Source organism: Astatotilapia calliptera, chromosome 16 (genome assembly GCF_964374335.1).
Source record: "Astatotilapia calliptera chromosome 16, fAstCal68.1, whole genome shotgun sequence".
NCBI classification, from domain to species: domain Eukaryota; kingdom Metazoa; phylum Chordata; class Actinopteri; order Cichliformes; family Cichlidae; genus Astatotilapia; species Astatotilapia calliptera.
In genome coordinates, this window is record NC_137437.1 from 21706551 (window position 1) to 21720246 (window position 13696).

The 13696-nt window shown below is 40.4% G+C and overlaps 2 long non-coding RNA genes across 2 annotated transcripts in view; one reads left to right on the plus strand and one right to left on the minus strand.

Moving 5' to 3' along the window:
* Window positions 1-13696, minus strand: part of LOC145419295 (uncharacterized) — a 24882-nt gene continuing 11186 nt past the window's right edge. Inside the window, exons 2-3 of the long non-coding RNA XR_013902499.1 lie at window positions 3446-3766; window positions 1-121 (exon numbers count right to left, since the gene is read on the minus strand). This is a non-coding gene — a long non-coding RNA (uncharacterized LOC145419295). The remainder of the gene's footprint in view (window positions 122-3445; window positions 3767-13696) is intronic.
* The window catches only part of LOC145421197 (uncharacterized), a 7051-nt gene continuing 618 nt past the window's right edge, over window positions 7264-13696 (plus strand). The window contains exons 1-2 of the long non-coding RNA XR_013902500.1: window positions 7264-7653; window positions 13593-13681. This is a non-coding gene — a long non-coding RNA (uncharacterized LOC145421197). The remainder of the gene's footprint in view (window positions 7654-13592; window positions 13682-13696) is intronic.

Below are 13696 nucleotides of genomic sequence, written 5' to 3' on the forward strand. Positions count from 1 at the left end.
ATGAGTGTACTAGAATCTGAATTGATAGCCTTCGTAGAGGGTTGAAGGCACTCAGGAGGTACAAGGCTGCACTGGCATTGAAGCGAAAAATGACCTTTCCTTTGTTTAATACAATGAAAGTCTGGGAGAGAAAAGACAGACATTTATACATCTTTATACTCTTATACATATGGATACTCTTTCGCTGTCTTGCATTGTATCATTATAATTTACATCTATATAACATATAATACTTGCAAAAGTGTTGAGCCACTTTTTATATTTAAAATTTTTAAATATTGAGAGATTTATTGAGACATCTGCAAACATATATAGAAATACAATATATAAGGCAAGTTTGTCAATATTTGGTATGACCACCTTTATTTTACAGCTTGAAATGTCTTAGGCAAGCTTTCATTGGAATTGCTTTAAGTAGTCTTCAGACATAGTTCTTGAGGGAGCTTCCAATGCTCTTCTTTGGATGTTGGCTGCTTTTTCTTCTGTTCTGTCAAGATGATCCCAAACTGCTTCAGTAATCTTAAGCTTTGGGCTCCTAGGAGACCTGATAGTATTTCACTGTGTGTTTTCCAATCTGGGTATGCTTTTACTTCATTGTTAGTGTGTTTGGGATCATTGTCATGCAGAAAAATGTGAATGATTACTAGTCATGCGCTTTCCAGATGGTATAGGAAGGTATAAGAAAATCTGTCAGCACATTTCTGTGTTCATAATTACATTAAATTTGACAAGATCTCCACCACCACTGGCTGAAATGTAGCTCTGACAGAGACTTCACCATGTTTTACAGATGGCTGTTTATGAAGTCAACAACCAGATGCTTTGCTCAGGTCCTGTGTCAGGATTTATTCTGGCTGGATTTTTTCCTATTTGTTAAGGGCAGATGTGACGTGACAAATGGAGGTGAAGGGTGATGATGAAAAGAAAGCAATCTGAGCCACGGTCTGAGTAACTCTCCATCACTCAAGGCACCTACACATGGACTTTATACTCAAACCTTGTCACTATTTCCAAGGCATTTTGAAGACACCCCTGCATATATTCCTCTAGTTTGTATATTTTCCTCTTGATTGTGTGTATCTCTCCTGTTTGTTATTTATTCCTCACCTTACTATTTATATTGAATTTTTGCACAGTTTGCTTGGAACACCCATAAATTCATTGTACATGTACAATGACAATAAAGAGCTATTCTGTTTTATTCTTTTTCTATTCTTATGGTGGAGTCATAAACACTGACCTTAAGTGGGGAAAATAAGACTTGCGGTTCTTTGGATGTATTCTGGGGTCTTTTGTGACCTCTTTCATGAATGATCGATGCGCTCTTGGGGTAATTTTGTCATCAGTTATTAAGTTTAGGGGGCAATCTGTTTTTCATACATGGCCATATAGGTTTGGATTTTTTTGAAAATGAGTGTAAAACCAGCCAATGACCAAAGAAAAATTTTCAGGAAGCCTTGAGAACTATTGCTCAACACCACTTGCAAGAATTACAAGTGACAAGAAAGTCTGATTCCTTGAAAGCAAAAAGTCCAAACCTCCACTAAGGCAGCTCTGTGCAGTTATTTACTATTAAGGAAACCGCATTATGTTTGTACATCTTCATTTTATTTTCTTTCTTCTTTTTAAATGTATTTTAAGATGTTTTTAGTGTGGTAAAAGCAAGTACATAGTGCAGCCATTTGTTATTTGCCCTGTTGAAACACATTTTAATATACTTGGCATAATGTAAAGCATACTTATTTTCTATTCTTTTTTAATCTATGTAGACTAATTTTCTTTCGCTGACAATACTTTCTTTATAAATATAATACATTCTATATCACATGATGTAAAATGATGAAAACATAAAAGTGAGATCAGAGGTCACATAAAGTATGGAGTAATGTGAAATTTAGAATCCCCATATACTAGTGTCCTTTCCTAAATTTTGCTAATATAAACATTTTATGAAAGTTCAAACATCTGACCTCTAATTAGAGGTCAAATAAGGTCAAAGTAATGTGATATTACCATGTATCTGTCATGCGGCGGCTATGTGAAGGCAAGAGAGGACCCAAATGCACGGCTCAAGACACGCGGGATAAACTCAAAAGGCAGGTCTTTATTAATAGGAACATAAGAAGTGATACAAAACTATACTGGGAGAAACTAAAGCTGAGGCGCTGGGAAGTCACAGGGGAACGCACACAACCTAGAGCATAGGTGTCAAACTCTGTCCCTAATTACATTTGGCCCGCGAAGCCATACCAAATTACTATTAGAGCTGGCCTACTGGTATTATACAGTTAATATATATATTGTTTAGTATTAAGCTTTGCTTGTTCCATATTCAGTTTTTCAGCAAAACGTGTTTGAGTCCATAAGAAAAGATTCATTCTTATATCTAGAGGAAGATTTTTTTTTTTCCAATAAATATTAATGTTAGCCCGCGACTTTGTTCCAGTTTTGAATTTTGGCCCACTGTGTATTTGAATTTGACACCCCTGACCTAGAGGGACAACGCAACACGGAACAAAGGGATACTCTGACATAAATACACAGAAGGTAATGAGGGAAGTGGGAACACACGGGGAACACAGCTGAGGACAATTACTCATGACCGAGCAGGGAGGACACGAAACTGAAAATACTGACACCAAGATGTGGACCTTAAACACAACACAGTACACAGAGAAAGAGGCCGAGAGAGAGAGAGGCAGAGAACAAGGATGAATACACAAGGGGATGAGGAGAACACAGAACACAAAGGACGGGAACACGGTACCATAACAAACACCACAATAAAAGCATGGACACAGGGGGAATCCAAATACCAAACCAAACAATCCAATGAACATAAGGAACAAAATACAATACCACAGGAAAACTAAGAACACTGGGTCAAAATGACCCAGGACCATGACAGTATCATTCCCTGTATACCTATATTTTGTCAATACAATCAGTGCCAGCAAGAAATGTAGTTTTGAATTTTAAATAGCTCTTTAAAGCAGTATTTTTATTTTAACCTTCAGATCAATATTAAAACAGAGTCAGATCAAAAGTGTTTACAGACAGAATGACACATGCACATATCAAAAACATTACCTCCTTTGCAGTGGTAATCAAGTGTGGTTCAAGACTTTTGCACACTACTGCCAGCTGACTAAGATATAAGAGTAGTTATATCTTGCTTACTAAATGTCAGCAATAATTAATAAGCACCTTTATATATTGATGACAAATGTCATTAAAATCATTTTTACATTTTAAAGCCAAAAGTACCATAATAATACCTGCATGCAGTGTCACAAATGATGACTTAATCTAAATGGAAAAATGTTTTCTTTGTCACAATAGCCTTCTTCCTTATGAGGCACAATCCAATCCTGATTCTCTTGTGTTCAGAGCAGTGATCTAAACTTTGAGCTTAGTGCTCAAGGTTAAATTCAAACAAACCTACCTTCTGATTATTGTAGTAGGGATCCAGGTCCTCCAGTGGTATCGACACCAGGCCATCTGGAATGTCCCCATATACAAGGGGGAGTGATTTGCCTTCCTTTAGGTCACGGCTGGGTGTAAGCTTAATTTTATTTTTGCATTCTTCCTTCTTTTGTTTGGGTTTCTTGGCATTCTCTTCAGCAATCCGTTTTTCGATGGCTTTAAGGGACTCGCGACTAAAGGGACGGAAGCTGTCTGGACTTGGTGGCATAAACAACTGTGCCACATTTTGCATCTTGCTACACCTTCAGAATGAACAGCTAGCTTCCAACAAGAAAAAAGTCTGTAGGGTTAGAAAATATATGATAAACAGAACAGCATAAACAGCAGAGTTATATTGTCTTTACATCCATTATTTGGCTAAAAGATGCAAATGAAAACTTGTTATGTTATGGCTTGCCTCTCACTAATCACTTGCAATTCAACAGATTTTTACTGACCAATTGTTTTAATGTAGAATAGAGGAAGGTAGGTTTGTTTCTCTTCTTTGATTGGAGGAAAACTGGGGGTATTATGAGCTGTCATGCACCTGTCAAGTTCCTTTCAGCTGTGGTAAAATTAGATCTACTAATAGGTCTGACTGGTACGATGTGTTAGAAATACCTATGCACTATTAAATATGAATGCTGGGGTTGTGATTTGGTGCTATATAAATAAAATGTAATTGAACTGAAGTTGAGGTTCAATTGAGCTGAACTAAAAAGCCCCACAGATTGCTTACTATCTGTCTGGGTTCCTCTCTCTGGCTTTAGCATGATACAAATGCAATCGCAATTGTCACAAACTCAATGGTCTATCAATTGTCCTCGTTACTCAGTTTTACCTTTGTGGTTTAATGTGTGTGTGAAACGAAAGGCAACAAAAAAAAAGCTTCGAGTTTGAATGTACTCTCTTTCTCCAAGAGCAGAAATGGGTAATAATGAAATACAAATACTTTGTTACTTTGTACTTTAGGTTTAAGACATTTGCTGGGAGTAATTGCGCTTCACTGGACACTTTCAAGCATCACACTAATTTGAACCTAAATGGAGGAAGCCACAACGTATAAAAGACAGCCTCTAGTGTATCCATCACCAGTTGTTATCTCAATGAAGAAAAGAAAAAGGGAAAAAAACCAACAAACAACCCCCCCCCCCACACACACACACACACATAATTTATGCATCATTTATAGAAGTACATTCAGGGGTTAAAGTGGGCTGGAATGATCCAGAACAGCGTTTTAGTACTGATCTGAGTAGCTTGTGGTCATTGCACTTACGCATCTCTCTAGGGTCACACAAGAGGATAAAAGGGAGTAATGTTTTTTTAAGTGGCAATTAAACACGGAAGCAAATTTCAAACAGCTCAACAAATATCAAAAAACGCACACACTGTTTCTGTTCAGTGTGTTGCACAATCTGTCTGTAAGCTAAAGGTACAGCTGCTTTATTTCCTTGGGAGAAAGTCAGATAGTAGCTCTATTGTGTAGCAGTTTACATCTGGTGTAAAAATCTAACACATCATATATAGGGGATGACCCCCTATTAATAAGGGGGCAGCTAAAAGTTACTTTTTTAGAAAATGTGCTATAACTTCACCAGAGATTAAGAAACATATAATACAGAACAGGCAAGGATGGGTGGCTGTAGCTCAGGTGGCAGAGCAGGTCAGCCACTAATCAGAAGGTCGGTGGTTCGATCCCAGGCTGCCTCCTGGCTGCATGCCAAATATCCTTGGGCAAGATACTAACCCCATGTTTGCCTACTGGTGGTGGTCAGAGGGCCCGGTGGCGCCAGTGTCCGGCAGCCTCCCCTCTGTCAGTGTGCCCCAGGGCAGCTGTGGCTACAATGTAGCTTGCCATCGCCAGTGTGTGTGAATGGGTGAATGACTGAATGTAGTGTGAAGCGCTTTGGGGTCCTTAGGGACTAGAAAAGCGCTATACAAATGCAGGCCATTTACCAAGGAAGAAAAGTGATTGTTTTTAAAGGTAAGGACTGCTCAGTCAGATTTGATGAACTGGAAGCTTTTATGTGATGCCCTCCTTCATTCTACAGGGTTTTTTTTGTTGATGTTGTTGATGTTGTAAAAGTAGTCAGAATCAGAAAGACTTTATTTATCCCCAAGGAGCAATTATGATACAACAGAGCAGCATGATGTTGAAGATAAGGACAGGGCATAAACAGGTAGTGTTTGACCACACCGTAATCCAATACGCTCACGAACAGTATTTGAATAAATAATATTGTACTGTAGAAAGTGGTGTTTTGTTGTCAGAGGGCAGAAATAACGAAGTAGAAACACTTTTTTTTATCTGTACATTACTGGAGTATTCATTTTTCTGATAACTCTTTAATTTTACTCCCTACCTTTATAAACAAATATCTGTACTTTCTACTACATTTTCAAAATGGACTTGTTACTTTAGGTTCAAGAGCATCATTTATAGCGTTTAAGAAAGTGCAGGTGACTGTAAGTTGTGTTTACACTACTTCAGCATCTAGCTAACTCTACAGAAGAGGTGGAAGCATGAAGTGAGTGATGTTTCTTTTTAACTGGCAGGTAATTCAGCATTTCTCAGCTTAACAAACATCAGTAAGTAGACAAACTGTTTGGTTGCATTTTGTCGCATGGTGAGTTGCTAGCTAAAGATCCAGCTGCTGTATTATATAAATAAACCAATACTGTATAAAGGGAATTAAAAAGCAGAAACATGATTTTCTGCAAACATAAAATAAACTTTGATTTCCTGTAGCTCAGCCTGCAGTGAGTAACCTCTAAACAGGAATGCATCATTCTGTCAGCGTACAGCTCATTATGCACAGCTTAAGATATGAGCCACTTCAAAGCTTCAGTATCACTTCTTTAGTTTATCAGTAACCAATCTTTAATATTTAATTTTGTATGACCTCAAAGTGTGTTTTTGTACTTAGATGAGATAAGAGGTGGTTTGTGATAGATTTCAACTGCATGCAACATATGTCAAAAAACAACAATAAAAGCAAAAACTAAACCCTTTGATTGAATGTACATCCCATCCCATATCACATTTTTTAAAGAAAACAGAAAAGGCAAAAATCTATAAATAATATCAAGTACAGTCAAAGGTCAAAGTCAAAGAAAATAATCTAAACTAAGGCATAAACAAGTGACCTTTTCTCTGTTGTCTCTTAATAGGAGGCAATTTTTTTTGTGTTGCTGAAAACAGACATTATGATGTTTTACACATTAATTAATATTAATGATAATTCAGTGTCCAGCCTAATAAATCTCTTTTTTATATTTTAAAATATTAATGCCATTTAATAAAATTTCATACATTAAAAAATATATTATATATTTCACTTTCAATCTGAAAAATGTTAAGAAAGCTTTGAAATTAATATGCCTTTAGACTCCCCCCTGTTTGTTCATCTGCATATTTTAATACGACATCTTGAGGCTTACTGGAGATTTTTCGCTGTGTAAAAAACAAAGGGCAGTGGATGGAGCATCAACAAAATTTGCTTTTCTTCGTCTCAGCGTTTCTTGATGAGGTGCTTTGATGAATAACTCCCGCTAACATTTTCCCAGTAAAGGTTTTAGTGGTGATTACAGGAACAGCGCAGCTGTTATGGATCATGTTTTCATTCACTCTGAGCTCAGCTCACCATGTCGGTAACGGCTCCACGTCTTTGCTCTTCTATGGAATCAGAACGATGCCAACTTGAAACGAAACCGAAAAAAATATTGAAACTGAAAAAAAATATTGTAACTGAAATAAATGTACTGAAAAATGTTGTATTGAAACCGGGAAAAAAAATTGATAGTGAAAAACAATTAATTGAAACTGTAATTTTTTTTGTTTTCGCTTACAATTTTTTTTTTCCGGTTTCAATCCATTTTTCGGTTTCAAACCATTTTTCAGTTTCACTCTGCTGGCACTGTTTTGGCGTCCGGGGGCGCGCTGGGAGGGCGGGGATTCCGACCCGCATGTATTTGCATATATTATAATGCTGACCAATGACTGGAGAAAACACTGACGACGCGGCTGCGGTCACGGACAAACTTGCACGTGTCTGTTCGGGAATGGCAGATGCTGAGAGGTCCAGCGTTTACATTACCGACTATTTCAAAGTGACAGCCTGAGGTGTTCTTCAGTAAATTGGACTACCGGACAGGAGGACCTGAGGCCCCACCGCAATATTTTTGGTAAATTAAATGTGTTTTTTAAGATAATCCATAATTTAGGTCCTTAGCTAGCTAAAATGAGCACTCGGCTTTCGGAGAAACTTGTTTTGTAAAGTTTGTTTAGCTAACCCCTGCAGGTGAATGAATTTACCATGACTAAAGAAATCAAGAGAAACGCACCGGGCTGCTTAGTGACTAACCACGGTTACTGTACTTTTATTATGAGTATTATACTGTAAGAGCAACAGGCTGGACTCTGCTTCTGCTCCTGTGCAGAGCTGATTATTAAATATGTGCAAACAGCAGCATGTTTTCTGTCGCTTTCCACATGTGGAAGGACATTAACGCCAACTTTTAAAAACCTTCAGTAACCCCTCATTAGTCAATAGCTATGGATTAAATAGCAAAGCCCGATACTTATGTACTGAAACCAACTACTTCCGCTTGTCAGCTTAAGTTAAAATGTTACATTTTTCATCTGATTGTGGTGTATTCATAATTGTCTCTGGTACATTTGTTGTATGGGCAGTATGTGTTCATTGTTTGATTGTGTAATTACGTGTTACGCACTGGCAATGCATGCCGGGGGAATGGTAATACAGGAAGTAAAAGAGATGGTCTTACCACACACAGTGGTCCCGCGTACTTATTCAGATTCAGAGTAAGAATCACACATGGTGTCAGAAGTGCTGTGTGACTTGTAAGACTCCATACATCTGCTGAGTGTGAGGAGAAGGGGAAGGTGGAAACAAAATGCCGAATGACGACGTAGACGATCGTCCGAGGGCAGGAGTTAGCACCGCGGCTAGCACTCCCAATGCTACGTTTAGCATCCAACCACCGGAGCCCTTTGATTTTTCCAAACCACACGAATGGACAAGATGGGTCCGTCGCTTCGAGAGATTCCGTCAGGCAAGTAATCTGTCTGCGAGCTCGGAGGAAAACCAAGTGAACACTCTCATATATTGTATGGGAGACGAAGCGGATGACGTCCTGAGAGGACTAAAGTTAAGTGATGTAGACCAACGGGACTATGCTAAAGTGAGAGATAGCTTCCACAACTTTTTCATTGTCAGGAAAAATGTTGTTTATGAGCGCGCATGTTTTAATATGCGCAAACAAGAGCCGAATGAGACTGTTGATGCATTCGTGACTGCTTTGCATGCATTAGCAGAGCACTGTAACTACGGACCGCTCCATGATGAACTGATAAGAGACAGAATAGTAGTGGGCTTGGCCGACACGAGGCTGTCTGAGCGCATGCAGATGGAAAAAGACTTGGACTTGGATAAAGCTATAAAAATGGCCAGGCAGTCAGAAGAAATCAAAAAGCAACCGTCAGCTTTGAGAAGTGAAACAAATGTAATGCATGTAAATGCAAAAACAGTTGACAGAGTGATACAAAAGCACGACAAAACAAAGTTCAACATGTTCAAAAATAAAACTGTCAAAACACAACAGCAATATAGCAAGAGACAAAGTAATAAATGCTACAAGTGCGGAGGCTCTCCACATCCGAAACCTGAGTGCCCAGAAAATGATGCAAAATGTCATTTATGTGGAAAAAAAAGGTCACTACCAGCGACTCTGCAGACAAAGCAAGACAGTGCAAAGTATTGAGGAGGAAGAGGAGCAAGGTTTCTTCCTAGGCTCAGTTTCAAGTGACGGCCAGGCGTGGACAGCCATCATACAAGTGAAAGATGCAAAAATCACTTTCAAATTGGATACTGGAGCAGATGTGACTGTAATTGCTGACTCGGACTTATCAAAGATTTTTGCTAACGAACACAGACCAGTTCTCCAGCAGCCAGAAAAACCTTTGTTAGGCCCTGGAAAAACACCACTGGACGTTGCAGGTTTTACAAAGCTACAGCTCAACTATGGAGCGAAACAGACAACAGAGAAGGTCTATGTTATAAGAAACCTGAGCACTCCACTGCTAGGCCTGCCCGCCATTACAGCTCTTGGCCTGCTGGTGTGAGTTGACGCGGTTTCAATGCACACTCTGAAGACTACTTACCCTAAACTTTGCAATGGTCTAGGGAAAGTGCAGCGGGCCTATCACATTAAACTCAAACCGAATGCTGTGCCGTACTCACTCAAAACTCCGCGAAGGATTCCTCTGCCTCTAATGGGAAGGGTAAAGGAGGAACTCCAATGAATGGAAGAGCTTGGTGTCATTACCCGAGTTGAGGAACCAACGGATTGGTGTGCCGGCATGGTTGTTGTTCCAAAGAAAAACAGCCCTAGGCTAAGACTTTGCGTAGACTTTACCGGACTAAATGAGTATGTGTGCAGTGAAAAATATGTGCTGCCATCGGTTGAACAAAGTCTAGGAATGCTCGCAGGAGCCAAAGTGTTTAGCAAACTGGATGCCAACATGGGCTTCTGGCAGATTCCCCTGTCCGATGAGTCTGCCAAACTCACCACCTTCATCACACCCTTTGGGCGGTTCCACTTTAACCGCCTACCGTTTGGGATCAACTCAGCGCCCGAACACTTTCAGCGCATGATGGCGGAGGTCATCGAGGGTCTCGAAGGAGTGGTGTGTCACATTAACGATGTGTTGGTGTGGGGACGTAACCATCAGGAGCATGATTCCCGTCGCCATGCTACACTGCAAAGACTGGAAAAAGCAGGCATAACGCTGAATGTTGAAAAATGCGAGCTCTCCCAGAGCAAGGTTGCTTTCTTGGGTCACATCATAGCGGATACAGGTATCAGTCCTGACCCGAAGAAAACGGAGGCAATTACAGAAATGACAGAGCCAACTAATGTGTCAGAGTTGCACAGTTTTCTGGGCATGGTGAATCAAGTGGGCAAGTTCATCCCCCATTTAGCTGAAAAAGACAAAGCCCTGCGAGATCTTCTTTCCAAAAAGAACGCATGGTATTGGGGAACTGACCAAGCGAGAGCTTTCAAAACATTACGAGATGCCCTGACCTCACCCCCAGTGCTCGCAATGTATGACCCCAACAGAGACAATAAAGTATCAGCAGATGCTTCATCCTATGGTCTCGGAGGTGTTCTTTTGCAGCTGTGGGAAGAAGGATGGCGACCAGTAGCGTATGCATCGAGGTCCCTTTCTCCTACTGAACCACGATACGCACAAGTGGAAAAAGAGGCACTGGCATCAACATGGGCGTGTGAGTGTTTTCGTGATTTCCTGATTGGTAAACATTTTTGTCTTGAAACGGACCACAAACCTCTCGTTTCCTTACTGGGAGGACAAGCTCTGGATCTCTTGCCACCCAGGATCCAGCGATTCAGAATGAGACTCATGCGTTACTCGTACACTGTGCAGTACGCCCCAGGGAAATCGCTCTGGACAGCAGATACTTTGTCCCGCTCACCTCAGAAAAAAACCAATGAACCTGTCAGACAAAGAGCTAATGGAAAGCACAGACATATATGTGGACAGTATTGTAGCAAACATGCCTGTCAGTTCATCATATATGCAAACACTGAAGGAACAACTGAAAAGCGACAGTGTGTGTGCTCGCGTCATGGACATGTGCACCGAAGGCTGGCCAGAACATGCAAAACAAGAGCCTTTACTGCGAAATTACTGGCCTGACCGAGCCACGCTCACTGTTGAAGACAGCCTTTTGTTAAAAGACACACGGCTTATCATTCCTTCAGCAATGAGAAACGAGGTGCTGGAAAAACTACACGAAGGACACCAAGGTGTTGTAAAATGTAAAGCTCGTGCACACCAAACAGTGTGGTGGCCCGGGCTGAGTCAACAAATCTCTGAGATTGTGCTCAAGGGCAAAACGTGTATTCAAGAAAGACACAATAACAGTGAGCCACTCATGCCAACAGAATACCCTGCCCGCCCATGGCAGAGAGTGGGCACAGATCTTTTCGAGCTGGGAGGGAAAACTTACCTTATCGCTGTTGACTATCACTCTAGATTTGTTGAGATTGCTTTGTTAAACAGGACAAAATCAAACGACGTCATTACTCACCTGAAATCTTTCTTTGCCCGTCATGGCATCCCAGAGGTCCTCATGTCTGATAATGGGCCACAGTATTCAGGTCAAATCTTTACAGACTTTGCAGCAGCATACGGCTTTAAACACATCACAAGCAGTCCCAAGTTTCCGCAAAGTAATGGAGAAGCAGAACGTGCTGTGCAGACTGTAAAAAATCTTCTGAAAAAAGCAGCTGATCCTTATCTAGCTCTTCTTGCCTATAGAGCTACACCACTGCAGTCCGGATACAGCCCTGCAGAGCTTTTAATGGGCAGACGTCTGCGAACCACACTGCCGATGCTTCCATCGCAGCTGGAGCCTACACTGCCGGACAACGCACTGCTCACTCAAAAGGAAAGGGAGAAGAGGATGATGGAGATGGCAAACTTCAACAGGCGCCACCGCGCAAAACCTTTATGCAGCCTGTCCCCAGGAGAGCAAGTTTGGGCGACTGATGTCAAAACTACAGGCACTCTTATCCAAAATCACTCTACACCCCGATCATAAACAGTGGAGTTACCACAAGGGACTGTGAGGCGTAATCGTGTGTATTTGATTCCTTTAAGTTCACCTGTGCATGAACCTGCTAATGTGCCTGTGTTGCAGAAGCCTCAAACACCCAGTGTGATCCCTGCTACACCTGTTAACACTGATGTGGTCAGAACCAAGTCAGGGAGGCCAATAGTCAAACCTAAAAAGTTAGATCTGTAAGAGAAAAAAAAAAAAAAAAAAGGTTGTTGTTATATAACTGTGTTATAATGGTTTTGTAGAGCACAGTAAAATAAATCTAAAGAGAGTTGTCAAAAAAAGAAAAGAAAAAGAAAAGGTTAAAAATGTAATGCAGATTGTTTGCCAGATGTTCTTGTATGGCTTTGAAAAAGAGAAAAAAAAAAGAATCAAGAGGTAGTCTGGTTGGAAGTTCTGTCCTGAGAAAAGTAATATTCTGTTTTTGTTTAAAAGGCGAGATGTGGTGTATTCATAATTGTCTCTGGTACTTTTATTATGAGTATTATACTGTAAGAGCAACAGGCTGGACTCTGCTTCTGCTCCTGTGCAGAGCTGATTATTAAATATGTGCAAACAGCAGCATGTTTTCTGTCGCTTTCCACATGTGGAAGGACATTAACGCCAACTTTTAAAAACCTTCAGTAACCCCTCATTAGTCAATAGCTATGGATTAAATAGCAAAGCCCGATACTTATGTACTGAAACCAACTACTTCCGCTTGTCAGCTTAAGTTAAAATGTTACATTTTTCATCTGATTGTGGTGTATTCATAATTGTCTCTGGTACATTTGTTGTATGGGCAGTATGTGTTCATTGTTTGATTGTGTAATTACGTGTTACGCACTGGCAATGCATGCCGGGGGAATGGTAATACAGGAAGTAAAAGAGATGGTCTTACTGCACGCAGTGGTCCCGCGTACTTATTCAGATTCAGAGTAAGAATCACACGCTGATTTTTTTTTATAGCATTTTTTTTACTGAGTTTGATACAAATATTCAGGTTAAACTGTCCGAATTATTTTTAATGAGTTATGTTCACAAAGTCACATGTGCAGTACTCTGTACAGCTTGCATCCTTTAGGACAGCGGTCCCCAACCCCCGGGCCTCGGACCGGTACCGGTCCGTGAGCCGTTTGGTACCGGGCCGCGAGAGTTGAGGCTCAGGTGTGAAATGTATGGTTTTCAGGGTTTTTATGGGTTTTCAGCGTTATTTTGTTATCGTTTTTATCGTTAACTTGGTTTTCCTGGGTCTTTTGTGTGTTATGAATAAATCTTTTTTTCGGTACCGGTATTGGTTTTATTTTGTTGTATTTATCCGCGACACCTTAAAAGGTCGGTCCGTGAAAATATTGTCGGGCATAAACTGGTCCGTGGCGCAAAAAAGGTTGGAGACCGCTGCTTTAGGACAAATAACTTGAAACATTAATATTTCTTGTTCAATACTGAGCTGATAACACCTCCGTATGTTGTGACCAGGATGCAGCAGCAGACTGAACCTCGACTGAAACCTGCTCCATCATCTCATCTTTGCAGATGTCCATTTATAAAGCATCAACAACTCAAAGGTAAACATGATATTA